The 17,664-nt window shown below is 42.4% G+C and overlaps 1 pseudogene; it reads left to right on the top strand.

The window, feature by feature from the left end:
• The first annotated feature begins 321 nt into the window (after positions 1 to 321).
• The window catches only part of LOC140691717 (H(+)/Cl(-) exchange transporter 3-like), a 41,365-nt pseudogene continuing 24,022 nt past the window's right edge, over positions 322 to 17,664 (top strand).

Here is a 17,664-nt window from a genome sequence, read left to right as displayed (position 1 = left end):
TTCTGCATCAAGTCTCTGGACGCCCCTGGTACCTTCTAGTTCTGTCGTTAGGGTTCACCTGACGTTGCTATATAAAAATTAGCACACTGATCCTGTAAAGCCCGCCACCTCGCTAGCGTCGCTCCCATTCTTCCCCTGCTGCTGGGAGCGGGGGGCCTGCCCCGTGCCCGCGTCGCGCTCGCTGCCAGAAGGGGTGGCACTCCCAGGCTGTCGGTCCCCGGACTTAGTCACCGTCGCACGTGTCGCAGGGCGGCGCGGTTGACGGGAGCCGCCTGTCGCCCGGGAACCGGCGCGCGCCGGTGACGTCACGGCGGAGGCTGCGCCGCGCGCCCGTTATGGCGGCTCCTGGGGCTGCGGCGGAGCGGCAGCGAGCTCGCCGCCCCGGCCTCTACCGGCGTAGGCCATGGACGCCGCCGCCGCCGCCGGCCTCCTCCTGCCCTACGACGGGGGAGGAGACGCCATCCCGCTGCGGGAGCCGCACGAGCGAGGTAAGCGGGCGGCGGTCCCCGTCCCGCCCGTCCCCGGCGCTCCCGCCGTGGCGCCGGTGGTCGCGGCCTCCGGCGTGCGTCCAGGTGCCGCGGGCTCGGCCGCTGCCGGGCACCGCGCAGGCGGCGCGCAGGAGCAGCGCTGCCTGAGTCCTAGAGCGCTCCGGCGGCGGTGACGATGAGCACGCTTCTGTATTAACGCAGTTTCATACACGTTCAAGTGGTTAGCTACAGTGCCTGCCACAGGGCTCTCGTAGGAACTTACTCGATGAAAACATAGAGGATAATTTTCACACGTCAGAAAAAATAATAGTAGTTTGTGAAAACCAGAAAAGCGCCCAGCATTCATGTAAACCGTTTGGCAGGCACTGCCAAAACTGATTACATGTTAAACTGCCTTTTTTTTTCATTTTTCTTAGACTGATTATTCTAAAAATAGGCTTACAGTTCTAGAAAGATACTTGAACCGCCAGAAAAATCTCTTAGCTAGATGACTTCGTTTATGAGCCACATTAGTTTGAATTTCCTGCATGATGTTGTAAACTCATTTTATGGTTTAATCTGAACTTTAATTTATGAAGAAAATAAGGAAGTCATGATTTTCCTGAGCGTGTTTAGCCTCTTTTATTTAAAATAGGATTTGTATTCTGAGAACACTTTTTTTAAAGCATTAAGTTCCATTAGGATTAGAAAATGGTAACATACCTAACAAATATTTATCGGTTGCACTGTGTCTACCAGACAAGACAGTATTAGGCTCTGAACAGTGGCAACATTATTTATATATATCCTGTAGTATTCTGTTGCTAGTAAAAGCTTGATTTTCAGATTTTGAGAAAAAATATATGACGATCATGTTACGTATGTTGTGCTTTATGTTAGTTACCTTCTAGTAAAATACATTTATGTATATATAAATTATTCTGGTGCATTTGGGGAAATATCTAAAAGCACAAAGAAATTAAAATTTAATGGTCTTAGCACCCAGAATTGTTGGGTTTGTTAGTTTTTCCAGTTCAAATGTGTTCCTAAGCTCTCCTTTTTCCTCTGTTCCCATGATTCCTTTTTTTGGTAAGGCTTTCTTTAAACAGGAAGCTACGTGAATGAATGGTGACCTTTAAAATGTCACAGTATTTGTTAATCAGTAATTAAACTGTGTTTTCTCTGAGCTATTATAACATTTGTTTGTTGATTTATAATAAACCAGAAGACCTGGGCTTGGGACGTTTAAATTCCTAGTGTTAAATTTGACCATCTTGGACAGAATGTATGTATGGACCCCACCTCTGCATGGGAACGAAGTCATAGCTTATATGAGAGTAGGCATGGTTACTGGTATGGTTATTACTAAAATATAAGCTCTTTATTTCTGTTATATTTTCATAAATAGTCCTTCAGGAATTTTGCTCAAGGTGGAAATCAGTCCCACTCTTGGCAGCCTAAGCAGATTCCTTATCCTTTGATGAGCACTTACTCAGTTAGCAGAAGCCAGTGTTATTTGAAAGTAACATTGTGTCTTTGTAGTGCAGACCAAGCTGGGAATTAGGCTCACTTGACTCTACTGTAGTATGCTCGTATCTATGGATTCGAGGTTATTTGTTATCCATAGTTTATGACCTTTTGTGGCCATGGGTCAAAACAAAGGAACTGGAGATGTGGAGACAGGCAGCTAACATAAATAAAGAAGAGGAGTCAGCTTCCCTGTGAGGACAGAATTAGAATGACTAGAAACATCTCTTGGGGCTGATCAAGAGTGAGAAGGTAGATAATCAAAGTATAAAATTGTAAAGCATAGCAGCAAAGTAAACACGACTCTTTAGTGAATCCCTGAGTGCTGGAGTTAGGGATTACCTTTGTGGAGCAAACTAAACTTGATGCCACTTGTCACAGTGAGATGGTAAGTGATGAAGGTTCCTATTTAAGTGAGTAATAGTAACACTGGAAATGCACGGAGATTAGAATTTGTTAATATATTGCTGGTAGATCAGAAATTAAGGTGACATTTTAGAAATTATTATCTTTTGGGGTATATTTCCTGTACAGAAAGTTAAGTTCTTTCATAAAATGTCTCTTACAATTTTATCAGGGAAAATAACCTTTGGTTTATTTAGATTTTAAGTTTTATGCTCTTTCTTCCCTGTTAATGACGTTTAGGTAGCTTGGAGGTTGAATGACTCTAACAGACCCTTAGAGTGGTTTGATTTGGGGGACCTTCAGCATCATTTAAATATTTCTTGTTTCATTGGAAGTGTTTATTGAGCTCCTGCATCTGAAAGCTACTATCGGGTGCTGTGGAGAACCCATGGTGGTAGTAATAGTGAAATTAACAACAGCTAGTACTTAGACGCTGTTGTGAGTGCTTTATGTGTAGGAATTCATTTATGTGTAACAAGACATTAATCCTCGTCACAGATCGTGAAGTAGGAACTGTTACAGTCCCCATTTTTGAGCCTTATCCAAGTTGGCGGAGTTTGCACGTGCACATGGGGATTTGATGGGCATCCCTGGTGGAGAGGGTAGCAGCGCACGTGCTCTGGTGGGAGGGAGTGCCTAGTGTGCTGTTCACTGGTCTGCGCCTCAGTAGAAGGGGTGCTTCAGGAGGGAAGAGGCCCGACCCTAGAGGACCTTGAAGGCCAGGCTTGTAGCAGTCTCAAACCACAGCAAGTGTGGCTTTGCTTTTGAAACAAAGTTTGAGGTCTTATTTTTTTGTACATTTCTACCTGAAATCATTTCTTGACATCCATTAGCATAGAGATCTATTTAAGTAAAGCTTTTTCTTCCTGCTATAATAGATGAATTTGTTCATTTTTATTCCCTCCTAAAAGTATCAGTAGTTAGCACTTTTTGCACATTATTTGGAAATCTAGGTGTTAGATGATATTCTTATAGCCACAGAAGCAATCCTATAGGTTCTTTGTAAAATGATTTTGGGATTCAGGTCCTTATTATACTTTTAGTCAACTACAAAACTGAGCCTCTTCTTACAAATTATTTCATCTAAAGTGTCTATAAATTAAAAAGACAAATAGAGATTATTTGAGATCAGAAACTCTTTGTATTCTAAAATAGTATTAAACAAAACTGTGTTTAAGTTTACTTTGGCCACAGTATATGGATTTAAAATCTTCTGTAAAATGTGGTTCATATACTGCCTGTTGTTCTATTTTCTAAAAATAACTGGCACTCTTAGTATGATTAATTTTATACCATCTCATAGCTTGCTGTGGTTAAAAATGCTTTGTGTTTCAAAGTATCAAAACATGAGCAGATCTCCTGCCACGTAGATTAGATTTGGGATTTTGCCTGTTTTACCAGCACTGGAGTCTCTGTTTTGTGCTGATATGAGGCCACAGGAGACTGGTGGCTTCAATTGTATTTTAAAGTTTTGTTTCTGTTTTTCAATAGACATGTTTAATTTGTAGTTTTTTGCAGTTCTTTACAACCTTAATTAGATCAAAATGGATTTGCTTTAGTTTATCAATTTATTCCTGCCTCCATTTAAAAGAGCAAGTTTCATGAGTCTTCTAATTTATGTGATTTACAAATCACTTTACATGCAGAGGTCCTAAACAAACATGGAACTTGTTTTCAGTTATGCTGATGTCTTAATGTCCGCTTTATCACCCTAGCCTACGGATACGGCCTTTTATTTTCAAGTGTCGATAGAATGGAGAAGGAGACAGTGAATTGGGTAATTCAGCATCGCCACTTACTGATTGTGTATCCTCTGTCAACTTTGGGATTTTGATGTCAAGCAGGACTCTGTGGGCTTCCCCCCAACCCCTGCCTCTTGTTTGTAGAACACCTGAAGTCTCCCAGGCCTCACTGAGTCATAGAAGAGCAGACTCCAGCAGCTGATAGGACAAGCCTGCAGGCACTAGGGGAATGACGATTCTGAACACCTGTCTCATTGATTAACTGAGATTACTCCCCCATTTCCCTTTAAAACTTTCATGGCTCAACAGAATCTTTGGAGATGGTTTATTGGGGGGGCATACTGGGTCCACCAGGTTGCAGGCATTCTAACTAAAAGCAACTTTCCTTTTTGTTACCAAAGCTGTTGCCCCCAGGGTCATACCCCTGCCCCTCCCTGGACTACAAACCAGTTACTATTATCTAAGTCTCAGGAGGCAGCTTCAGAAAGAAGACACAGAACCTGTTAGAACCAAGATGGCAGAGGATCTGGCTTCCAGTGGACCTTGGGCCTCCTTATATGCTCATGGTAATGTGTTAAAGACATATCCACCAGTGCCACAACAGTTGGCTGTTGCCATGACAACAACCAGAAAGGCCCATACAAGGGCTGACTGGCTCCATCACACCCAGAAGGAGGACATGATGGCAGAAACCTCCCATAAAAGTCCACATGGCCCGACCCAGGTGGAGCTGTCTCCACCGGCCAGCTTGGCTGCCGGCTCCCCACTCAAGCGCCTTTTCCTCACTTAAGCACTTTTCTTCCCTTCTCCCTTCTCCAGCACTTTCCTTCCATTTCCTCGTTTCCTCGGTTGAGAAAGAAAGCAGCTTTTGCTGTGTCCCTCTGCTTCAGCTGTGAATTCTTTCCAGATGGCAGGGAAGATCCCACCTTTTGTGGGGTCTCCATCCTAAGGAGGAGTCTTCTGCTGCTGACAGTTGGCTTTACCTTCCAAGTCTTTGCAGTTTAAATAGACAGCAGTTAAATGTGACTGGGGGTGGTGGGATGAATTTAAAGAGCAAATGCTCCATTACCTTCGTTTATCCAGCAGACGTGTAGTTGGCCACCTGCTGAGTACAGGCTCTGTGTTACCCTGTTCATCTTTCATTTGGCCATTTGCTGACATTCTGGAACTTCCACTATCAGCTTACCACGTTCACTTTCCCCTCCCTCACCAGGGTGACCATTTCTTACCAGTAAGGTGGCCGAGGGAAGGGAAAAACACACTGGGGACTAGACTTCCGGCTCCAAATGTATGGTAGAAACTGGGTTGTCAGGGAATATGTAGAATTTTAGATTTCTGCCTGCCTTCTTTCATAACTTTTTTTTAAAAAGTATGTTTTGTGTGTGTGTGATAGGTTAGTCATCTGTCTGTAAGCTTAAGTGGCAGGGATCACTGCTGTCACATCTTTTGGGATTGACCCCGGAGGTAACAAGTAGCAGTCTCAGAAGACAAATAAATACCTACTTTTGCATGTAGAACTACTGTTTGGATGTTCCTCTTTGAGAAGAGGCGTAGACTGCTGAAGGTGTGTGATGGTGAAATTTACTAATGGATTCATTCAGTTTTAAGTGTAACAGTTTAGTATTTTTTTTTCAGATCAGTTCAGCAAATATATGTTGAGGACTAGTGGGTGGGAATATAAAGGCTTTTATTTATGGGGAAAGCAGGTAATTTCACTAACGTCTGTATTTCTGTAGTTATGTTTGTCGAATTACAGGTTTCATCATGTTTGGTTGTGACCAGTATTTTAAAAAAGAAAGGAAGGAAGGAAATAGGAAGTGGAAATATCAGAATATATGCCAGATATTAAATATGCTAAACTTTGGTTTTACTCACGTGTGTATCTGTACACTGTGTCAGTGGGAAATGTTTCTTGCTCTGTGGGCCACAGTCAAAGAGTCTGAAAATCAGTTTCTAAGTATATACCTGGAGGGACACTTGGGTCGGTGTCGTGTGCCAGAGATGAGTCTGGAACTACCTGAGGACAGGAAGAGGGCGTGTTCTGTCCTAGACCTCTGCTGAGGCACGGGGTGTGAGGCCGGTACCAGAGCAGTGCTGGTGACAGCTGTTGTAGCAGAAGGCGATCTGGAGCCAGAGGCAGAGGGGGCTCTGATGGCGGCTGGGCTGTCCTGATAGTCTGAGTGCTACGTGCCTCCTGGGAGGAGGTAGCACCTGACAGTTCCTAACCTGCTTGGAAAGAGGCGTGTCCACGTGTCCTAAAACCTGCCAGCAGATAAACCATAGAATTATTTTTAGGCAGTATTTTAGGCCGTATAGCGTGTAGTGGTAAGAAGTATCTCTGGAATCAGAGTGCTTGAGTTTGGATCCCTGTTCCACTGCTTACTAGCTGTGTGGCCTTGGGCATGTCTCGTAACTCTCTGGGTCTCATCTTTGTAGTTGATAGAATGGAGATCTTAATATCTGTCTCCTGGGTGTTTGCGGGGGTTAAATGAGCTAATACATGTGAAGTGCTGAGAACCACATGTAGCACACCGTGCGCGCTCAGGGCGTGTTAGCTGTTTTATCGTCACAACACAGCACCTGGCCGCTAGGTGGGAAAGGTTGGTTTGATTCTGATGTCATCTGGTTTACTATGTGTGTTCTTCTGCCACCTGTGCTTGTTTTATCTACACCCAGGATCACAAGGATTTACTCCTCTTTTTAGGCATTACAGCCTCAGCCCTTCCATGGAGGTCTGTGACCTGTGTAGAGTTAATTTTCATGTATGGTGTGAGGTAGGTAGAGTCTGACTTCGTTCTTCTACATGTAGGGAGCCAATTGTCCGAGCATCGTTTGTTGAAAAGGCTGTTATTTACCCATTGTTGAAAATATTTCTTTAAATAATCACGTAAAATTTAATTCTCCTACAGATAATTTTTAAACTTTTTGTTTAGATTATAGATATTAATAAACAATAAATCTGTGTTTACATGGGTATGCATGAAATTTACAAAGTTTTGTGTCTAGGGAAAAAATAAACAAGGCAAAAAGTCCTCTTATCAATGAAGTTATTTTTGCAAGAAGGCTGCAGGCCAGTTACAGCTCATTGACTGGACAGTTTTCCCTCCTGGCTGAGGTGTTTTAGTGTTAGTCATGCTTGAACTGTGAGGTATTGTTGTGATATTTACATTATAGAATGTCCACTTTGTGGAAAGATTGGTCACTGAACATGCATTCTAGAAATTTGTTTTTCTGTCCATACCAGGCTTGATTATCTGTTAAAAATCTACAGAATTTTTGCTCAGTATGCAGTTGTAGGCGAACCCAGAGCTTAAATTTGTGAAACACTTTTTTCTCCTCTTTGTCATATTATTATTCTTTTGGTTAAGATTAATACCATGTGAGTAATGAAATACAGCTTGATGAAATTCTAAATGCCAAAATATTTGAGCAGAAGCGATAACTTGCGTTTATTGATCTCCTATTTGTCGACATTATTAACAGATGTTTTACCTCCGGTCCACGCCCCACGCTCTGGAAGCAGGCGAGAAGACCCAGGCGCCTGTAAGAGGTTACTGAGTGGTCTGTGCTGCGCCTGCAGCCGGGCACGCGGTGCAGCTGGAACGTGACTCTGGGCTTTCTGACCTCAGAGTGTGCTAAGGTCGCAGAATCTCTCTACCAGGCAACTCTGGAAAGAAAGTGATCTTTACTCTTTTCTAGATGCTGTTTTCAGCCATTAGATAGTAGAAGGGTGGTCGCCGGCAGCTGGCGATCAGACCTCCAGAAAAGTTTTTGTCTTAATTTTGGTTGCTGCTACTTTCAGATCTCACTCTTACAGTCCGAGGTCTAGGGATCTAGGTAACGGGAATTGTCCTGTGTCCTTTAAAGTTCAGTCCTTAAGATTAATAGACTTCCCCTGTCTTTGTATCACTCTACTCGAGGCTTGCATATCCAGGAGACGGAGTTTGATGAGCGCACCCTGGGTGGCGTGCTGTTTCCTTAGCTGGGGAGGGGAAGATGCTCTGGTTGACATCCTGCATTCAGTGTTCGCTAGAAGTTTTCAAAAAATAATTGGCTTGTTTCAGAAAGATGGGGAAAGGGTTACCAGGTGGGCAGAAGCAGCATTCATTGTTTAAAATTGTAACCCTTTCTGTATTAATTCCTATTCTCACTGCTTCTCTGAGTGATCAGGAAGGACAGATTGCAGCCTACATTGCAGTTCAGTTGACTTCTGCCTGCACAGTTATAGAATTGGTCCCCGTATTGGCACGGTGGCTCTGGGAACCTCCCTTCCACCTACCCCAGTTGATTCAAGACCCTCTTCTGCTCTGATCGAGGCAATACTGATAGTGGCAGGGGAAAATCCAGATCCCAGCTTTGCCACACGAGCATTTTGTGAATGGCTCAGCATTTATGGTAGTTTCTTTGTGGGTAAACAAAAGACGACACACATCAGTTTAAACCATCAGACTTGTAGAAGAGAAGTTTGGGAATTTTGCTCTTCTCTTAGAAGCCACAAAATAGAACAGGTTTCATTTTTACAGTGTTTGTGTATACCATCAACCTTGTGTTCTGTATCAACTAGTACATTTTCATTTAAATGACACACTTTTAGGTGTTTATTTTTGGCATGAGGACTGTATTACTGCCACAGAATATGAAGATGTAATCTAATCACTTATGCTAAAATCACCTATTTGAAAAATTATGTACCAGCTTTGCTGAGTTTTTAGGGCTTTAGAAAAATTCTAAATGCCTTTTTGCTTATACATACATCTTTATTGTAAGGTACATATACCTTATAGATGCTTAATATTTAAAGACGACTTTGTCCAAAGTTACTTAGGTGGGTAGGACTAGAATCTGGGCGGTTGGTAGCAGTCTGTTTCTGTTTTGTGAATAAGTTCATTTGTGTCATTTTTTTTAGATTCCACTTGTAAGTGATATCATATGATACTTGTCTTTCTCCGTCTGACTTACTTCACTTAGTATGATAATGTCCATCCATGTTGCTGCAAATAGCATTATTTCATTCTTTTTTATGGCTGAGTAATATTCCATCGTGTATATATACACCACAGCTTCTTTATCTAGTCATCTATCAGTGGACATTTAGGTTGCTTCCATGTCTTGACTGTTGTGAACAGTGCTGCTGTGAACATTGGGGTGCATGTATCTTTCTGAATTGGGGTTTTCTTTAGATATAAGCCCAGGAGTGGGATTCCTAGATCATATGTTGGGCTACATCCTTTTTAACTGCTGCATTGTATTCCATTGCACAGATGTCCATCATTCATTTAATTATCAATGAATGGGACATTTCTGTTGGCTTGACTTTTGCAGTATACAAATAAAGTTTCAGTGAAAACTTTTAAGTCTTTGTGCACTTGTAGAATTGATTCCTATAAGTGGAAACTTTATATTTTAATAGATATTTCCAAATTGTCCTTCCATATGGTTGCATCAGTCTTTACTTCCACTAGCAGTGGAACACTCAAGTTTGCTAATTTTCACTCTTGGGTTAGGGTGAATGTTTCTTAGCTAGCCTGGTTTTTGTCCTTCAAACTCTTTCCTAATGGTGTAATATAAACTGTCTTTCACAGTCAGTATTCATATCACATACATGTTTCTTTTTTCAGAAATAGGTATAAACATATCTAACATCAAATATTTAGCTGTAATTATTGTGAAATCGTAGCATGATGGTTTCAAATTACAACTTAAAATTTACATTCTTAAAGAAGTTTTCTTAGACTAATCCCACCTAGTTATAGATACTTCAGTCTTAAGATTTCCTTATCACAAATTAAACATAGGTAACGCAACTAAAATTGACTTTCTAGTGCTTTGATGTTAGAACTTGGTTTTAAAGTATATTTTGAATTTGGAATCCCCAACTTGTACCTTAAACTCAGGGATGATATTTTTGTTACCTTTGTATCTCCTGTACTATATAGAAAAGTGCCACTTACGTAGAAAGTTCTTGATAAGTGTCTTCAGGTGACTTTGGCTTGTGCTGTGGAGACTGCAGGTCTGGGGTCGAGCCACACCTTGCTCTCACGTGTTTCGTAAATAAAGTGTGATGATTGAAACAGCCGTATCCGTTCATTTATGTGTTGTCCGTGACCTCTTCAGTGCTTCTGTGGCAGAGTTGAGTCGTTATGACTGTACGGCCTCCAAAATCTCACGTGCTTACGCCCCGGCTCCTTTGCCGACCGCTCTTTCAGATCAAAAGTGCTTTAGCCTTCATTGTGCTTGCTTTCTAGAGCACTGGGAAGGTGTCCTGCCCCTGTGCATAATTTATAGATTTATGCAGGTTTAAGTGCTGAAAAATTCTGGAGGTGTGCTTGCTGGGTTGGAGGGCATCTGTGTAGCTTTGCCTTCCCAAAGAGGTTATACCATTTTATATTGGAACTAATGATTTTTGTGGCAGGGGCCCTTTTCTGCATAACTTTGCCAACTCAGTGCACTAGCCAACTGTTTTTATGTTTACTAATCTGATAGAAGAAAATGAAATTATAGATTTGATCTGTGTTTCTTTTTTTTTTAATGCACTTCTACTTTTTATTTTATTTTTGGGGGGAGAATAATTAGGTTTGTTTGTTTATTTTTTAATGGAGGTACTGGGGATTGAACCCAGGACCTTGTGCATGCTAAGCACACACTCTACCACTGGGCTGTACCCTCCCCTCTCTCTATTTCATTTTTTTGTGTTAGATTGACCATCTTTCCAAGTTTAAGAGCCATTTTCATTTCTTTATTGTGAATTGTCTTTCAGTCTCCTTCCTTGTAGCTTCAAGTCTGTTACACTCTTATAAGGTATATAGTGGACACTTGTCAAAGATTTTTGTAACTCTGGTGAGGGGACCAGCTGGATGAGGAGCTGATTCAGAGGAGGATGCGTGAGGCTCCCGGACACTGGTAGTGCATGGGAGGAAGAACTTTGTTACAGGTCGGAGTTAAACAGCAGAACCAGCACTGCAGCTGGGGATTTTCTTTTCTACTAGACAGAAATCATTTACATTCTACCAGATGACAGTCATAACTTTCGATTTGTCAATCTTCTGTAAGTCACTATCTAACTAACTTTGCAGAGTCTGTGCCATAATCAATAGCAAATAGTAAGTTCAGCAGAGTTCCAGCCCCCAGAGCTTACAATGACTGTTAGGCAGGTGTGTTTGATTCTCCAGCAAGAGTTTGAAAGGATAGGCCATAGTCTTTCTGCTTTATTTCCATTTTCTTAATGCTTTCCTTCCTCTACTTTATTGCAGTTATTTCAAGTGATACTGTTTCTTTATGAATCACTAATGAGCTGCTAAGAAGGTTGCACAGTTCACCATTGTCTCTCATAAAACAGGCTCCTTGTTCCTATTTTGCTCCGTAGGGACTCATTACACCGTGACCAACGGAGGCAGCATCAGTGGCTCCACGCACTTGCTGGACCTCTTGGATGAGCCGATCCCGGGTGTCTGCACGTATCATGACTTCCACACCATCGACTGGGTGTGGGAGAAGTGTAAGGGCCGAGAGAGGCACAGCAGGTGAGCGTTTCCAGGAGCTTTTAAAGTACAGTGCATAATTAGATCATTTCATAATGACTTTCTGCCAGTGACCTCAGCTTGCCAAAATTTGTTACACATTATAAGTAGATGTAAGTAAATTTCTTTGTTTTATAAATAATACTTTTTTTCTCTATGTGACTTTTTTTTAGAAGTTTTTTTTTTTTAATATCCCCTGTCTTTCTGGAAAGGATTTGAAGTAGCTTAGAATTGAAGTGTCATGAGACAAAATAGGGAGGGAGGGGAACCATGGCATGTGAGCTGGGGGAGGATCAGGCCAAGGTCCAACCTGGAGGTCAGCATAGTGCTTGGCTTGGAGCAGCGTGGAGGCTGCGGCCGTGGTTCCAGCTGTTAGAGAAGGAGGCTTTTGTGGCGTGGGGTTTGCTTCCTCTAACCTGCTTCCGTGGTTTTAAATTCTGAGTATGTCTCAAATTAAGTCCTTTGTAGGGCAAGTTGAATGTCGTAGTGAATCACTAATCAAAAGAAGAGTAGCTTTCACTAAAAACTACAACTTAGGTGTTGTGTTTTGTTGTTGATGGAGGCTTACAAAAACAAATTTTGAAAGGGGAAAAAAATTCTTGAAAATAAAATTCCAAATTCCAAAAGACTGTTTACAAATTTAAGCTCTGAAATTTACTTGTAAATAACTACTTGTGTATATTAGTCATAACCTTTCTTATTAATGTACACGTGTATGAAACCTGAAATTGAAATTAGATTATATTGTTTACAAAAGGTACTGCTTCTGAGATTCAGCAGTCAATATTTACCTTTTCTGGAAACATTTTAAATAGGTATAACTGAAAATGGGACGTAATACATGCAGTCAGTGTTCTAAGACCAGTAGTTCTCAAACCTTCTCATCTCAGGTCCTCTTGAAACTCTAGACGATTGTTGAGGATGCCTGAGCTTTTGTTTATGTGGTTATATTAATATGTATTTACCATATTAGATACTAAAACTGAGAAATGTAAAAGAATATTAATTCATTTAAAAAATAACTGACAAACCCATTACATTTTAGCATAATAAACATTTTTATGAGGAGGGAGGGTATAGCTCAGAAGCAGAGTGTGTGCTTAGCATGCACAAGGTCCTGGGTTCAGTTCTCGGCATCACCATTAAAAATAAATGATAAACTAATTCCCCCCAATAATACTATATAAAGAGAATGAAATTATTAAAAAAAGTTTTATGAAAATAACTACATTTTCCAAAATACAGAATATTTAATGAGGGAATAACATTGTGTTACATTTTTATAATCTCATTCATTATCATCTGGTTTATTTAAAACTGCTGGGTTCTCGTCTATGAAGAGAATCCAGCCTCACACAACGTGTGGTTAGAAAAGCCGTGAGTGTTTTAAAAACCTTTTCAGATCTTTGTGGATATTCTCTTCTGACCCTGCACCACGCTGACAGGTGGTAGTTTCTTAAAGATTAGTTGCAGTGTGTGATGTGAGACTGAATCAGGGAACTTTTTGTCTTCTGTTACATTAAAGTCCCTTGAACTTTGGTGGATGATTTTGTAGCCATGGGAGCCACTGTCAGCCCAGCGTGCCTGAATCAGACACCGCACGCCCCGTGTCTTGTGTGATTGGTAGGTGAGCGCATTTGTTCTTGGAAGGATGAAACTTGAGAGTCATGGGAACATCAGGGAGGATCTGACTGTGTTCTAAAGTGAGGGTGGCAGAGGATCCGTAAGACACCGTGTTCAGAAAATTTTAGTGAAAATTGAAACTAAAAGAAACCACAGCATGTTGCTTTTTTCTCTGATTGTGTAAGTAGTCCACGGCCCTGGAAAACACTGCAAGTAACGTCACCATACGTGAAGCAGTCAGTGAACGTCCCAGCTCTTCACATCCGTCATCTCTCTCCCTAGGGAGGTCAGATACCATTTTCAGCACTTTAATGTGTGCTTGTATAAGCCTAAACCCTTGGGAAGCTGGGAAGTTCTACATGGAACTGTTCTTACTGTTGTTCTTAAAACGTCGAATTAAAAGAAAAAACTGTCTCAGTGCTTGTTCCTGCCTATCCTGTAGTCCTTCTACCCCAGGTTACTTGGAGGCAGGTCAACATTGTATCATTTCAAATATTTATTTCAGTATCTTGAGCAATGCTGTAATCTAATTCTATTCCTATTTTATTTACTAGCTTGACTATTTCCATAGAGAGAGCCTTTCCCTCACCCGATAGTGGGGTACCCTCAGGTTTGAATTGTACAGGAAGGAGGGAGGAAGTGTGAAACCACGCGGCTCCCAAGCAGCCACCAGGCGGGCGCGGCAGGGTCTTGTTTCTGCGTCTTCAAGCACTCGTGCGCTTGAACACATTTGAGGCGGGGTACGCAGCACAGCTTGTCCTTCGTGATGCCCACAGTGTTCCAGCTTTGACTGCGGGAAGCTTGTTTGGGTTGGTGCCGTGTCCTTTGACATGGCTTAGTGGACTTTGATATATTCTGGGGAAGACTCAACCTGCCTGGTTCCTGCACCAAACCTGGACTCAGCTCTTCCTACCAGGAGACTTGATGTGGTTTGTGGACCCCCTCGCTCTCGAGTTCTGAGGTTCTTGCTACAGATGCAGATCTCTGGGTGGGTGCTTGTCTCGTTTGCAGGTGTAGCAGCTGTTTGACACTGATTCTGCCCCAGACTCTCCTGTCCCATTGTTTAGTTTAGAAAGTGCTGTAACATGTGTAGTAACTGAGATGGTTGTTAGATTCTAGAATTGTGGCTTCTATTCATAGTCTGAAAAATGAAACGTAAACATTTCCAATTTCAGATCAACAGCAAAAAGAAAGAATGAGCGTGGGAGATAATGAAGAGCTTGTGTGACGCGTGGTCAGGGTGGCTCGTGGTGACACTAACAGGGCTGGCTGGCATCAGGTAAAGGAAGTTTTTAATGCAATTCTTTTTTGTTTAACAGGACAGTAAGTAGTTCTCCCTTCCTAACTGCAGTTTTTTCAAGTACTTGTGGATTTTTAAAAGCATGTGTTTTGTTTCTTCATCACACCTTCTTAAACATAAGCCTAAGAGGCAGGAGGCTCCAGACTCCCAGTCTTGGCCACGTCCCTTTCGTGTCCGGCCAGCTCGGTTGCTCTTTCTCGCTGTTTCTTTACCTGTAAGGTCAGTGATTTGGACCAGATGATCAGTGCAAAGTACCTTCAGTGTGAACAGCATAATAAATAGCTAGTGCATGCTGGGTGCTTCCCAGGCCTCACGCAGTGCTCCAGAGCTCTCCGTGCATGTAAAACTCATGGCGGTCCCCTGGGCTCAGTCTGGCAGCAAGGGGACTGAGCACGAAGAGGGTGCGTGACCAGACTGAGGTCGTGGGGCTGGAGGGACCCATGCTCTGACCTCCGAGCTGCAGAGCGCCGGCCAAGGCTCTTTGTGGGGGACGTGATGGCAGGTGAAGGTCTGAAAACACACTTGAAGCTTTGACAGTGTTCATGACCTTCAGCTCCACCAGAGGAGATGACGTGCAGAAGAACTCAAGGGAAGTGAAATCTTTGCGGCGAGTAGAGAAGCACTGGGGTCGTGATGGCCACCACCTGTCTGACCCATTGGTCTTTTCACATGAGAAGGACCTAGATTTTGACCACAGATCTGTGTATTCTTGTATTGTTCGTAAAATGATCTTGGTATATTTGGCTTTCTGTTAGAAGAAGAAAACTGATCATCTGTCACAATAAGGCATTACTGCCGTGAGTTCCACGAGTTATTTCTAATGGACATTACGTTTTCATGAGACTGACATCATCTGTCAATCTGTGTATTGGGTTTCTGAAACACACTAGTAAAAACTCTGACTTCACCAGCAGAGTTGAGACCTTCCTGCCAGGTGGCTGTCTTTGGAAGATGTTTTAGTATCTTTCAGACACCGGTTTAAAATAACCATGAATTTGAATGATGTAATTGGTTTTAATTTCAAACAAAGAAATAACAATTTTAAAGATGAGTTATTTACAGTTTTAACAAAGTAATATATAAATAAACTTATTTATAACAAAGATTAGGAATTCTTAAATTTGTAGTGTTCCCTTCACAGCCCTTTATTCATAGGGGGCCCCCAGCTTTCTTGGACCCCTTTAACCTGGTCGTTCTTGACTCCCTGCAAAGGGCCTGACCCCTGCGTCCGCCCCCTCTCCCCAGGGGCGCTGGCTGGGCTGATAGGCATCGCTGCTGACTGGATGACCCACCTCAAGGAGAGCGTGTGCCTCAGCGTGCCGTGGTACAGCCACAAGCAGTGCTGCTGGGGGTCCAACGAGACGGCATTCAAGGAGAGGGGCAGGTGTCTGCAGTGGGCGGCGTGGGCCGAGCTGGGCATCGGCCAGGCGGAGGTGAGGCGCGCTCTGGCTCCAAGTGCATTGGTCATTGACACAGGGAAGTGAGTCCCCAGTGCACGCAGTTACAGAATTCATCACGTGTGAGATGCCTGCGGCTGCACTACAGAATAAAGAGGAAGACGTGTGTTGGGATAGAACGGAAAATATGCGAGTACAGGGCAGCAAGTGAAATACGTGCATGTGCTCCCAGAAGCGCCTGCTAGCTAACCGCGCGCTCCCAGGTCTGCTGCGTTATGGTATAAGATGTATTTCCTGTCGTGGAAAAGATGTGCGGGAGGGTTCCGTGCACTCACAGAAAGTCCACGTGGAGTCAGCTCATTGCAGCTGGGTCATGTACTGCATCATGGTTGTTCGGGAAGTGTGAATTACCAGAAGTTTTAGTTAATGTAGCCTCCTAGCTGGAGATACCTGGCAGAAACCCCTGGGTTTGTCTTCGTGGCACTGCAGTATTTAGATGGCTGTCTTCCTACTGTTGATGTTCTATAGGGAAGAACAATTTGAGGCTAGAATATTATATAATATAAATATAGTTGTATGATCTGATATGGATATGTGTTTAAAATTTTCTCACAGCTGAATTTTAGAGCCAAAAAGAATGTACCTCCTGCTGGTGAGATGGGCAGTTGCTGTTTCCCACTCCATCTTCAGCAGAACTGCAGCAACACGAAGGCTGAGAGTGACAGTATCTGGACAGTGGTTTGTGGGTGGGTAGGGATTGAAGTGAGGTGAGAGTCTTGGCAACAAGGCTTTAGGAATCAGGAAAAAGCTAAGAGAAATATTAAGTAGATTGTTTCCTTGGTATGATAACAAATATGTTTTTGGATTCCACGTAACTATTTCGTTCTAATAAAGCTTTCATTATCGTGGGAGTGACCGGGAGCCTTTCACAGGTTTTACCCGAGCTGCTTAGGTGGCAGGTGCTTGTGTGAGCGGTGCCAGTCCATGAAGTTCATCGTGTTGCTCTCCAGGGTCCTGGTTCGTATATCATGAACTACATAATGTATGTCTTCTGGGCCTTGAGTTTCACCTTCCTCACCGTCTCCCTGGTAAAGGTGTTTGCTCCGTATGCCTGAGGCTCTGGGATTCCAGGGGTAAGCTGTGCAATGTTCAGTGTCATTAACATTGAGTAATTGTGACACTTGCTTCTTGCCTGTGGGGTAAAAGGTAGTGGCTTTTCTTGGGGAGTGATTTGTCTGGAATATGAAAAAGAAAATTTTAAAAATGTAAGCTGATGGTAGACATTGCTGAAAGAAATTCTTCCCCATTTCTGTGGAGGTTGATTTTTTTTTGTCACCACTAATTCAGCATATGACTATATAAATATCCCAAGAGACTCAGTTAAACACCAAGAACCTGCAAAATACCTTGCAGCCTAAAGTTCTTTGATGAATGAGTTGATATTTTGCTCTTAGGAACTGAGTTTGAACACATTCATCCTCTTTTTGTAACTATCTTTTAATTAGATAAGTTAATAATCCTTGAAATTGGCAGATAATATTTATAACTGGTTTATACTTTAAAATAAATGATCATAGTGGTCAGTAGTACAAAATTTTGGATTTTGTTTTTTATTGATAGTAACTTAAGGTATTTAGGATTAACTATGATGTGAACTCATTTCTTGTCTTCTTTTTATTTTTCTGT

Source organism: Vicugna pacos, chromosome 36 (genome assembly GCF_048564905.1).
Source record: "Vicugna pacos chromosome 36, VicPac4, whole genome shotgun sequence".
Lineage (NCBI taxonomy): Eukaryota > Metazoa > Chordata > Mammalia > Artiodactyla > Camelidae > Vicugna > Vicugna pacos.
Note: the sequence above shows the minus strand (reverse complement) of the source record. Positions and strands in the feature narration are given on the sequence as shown.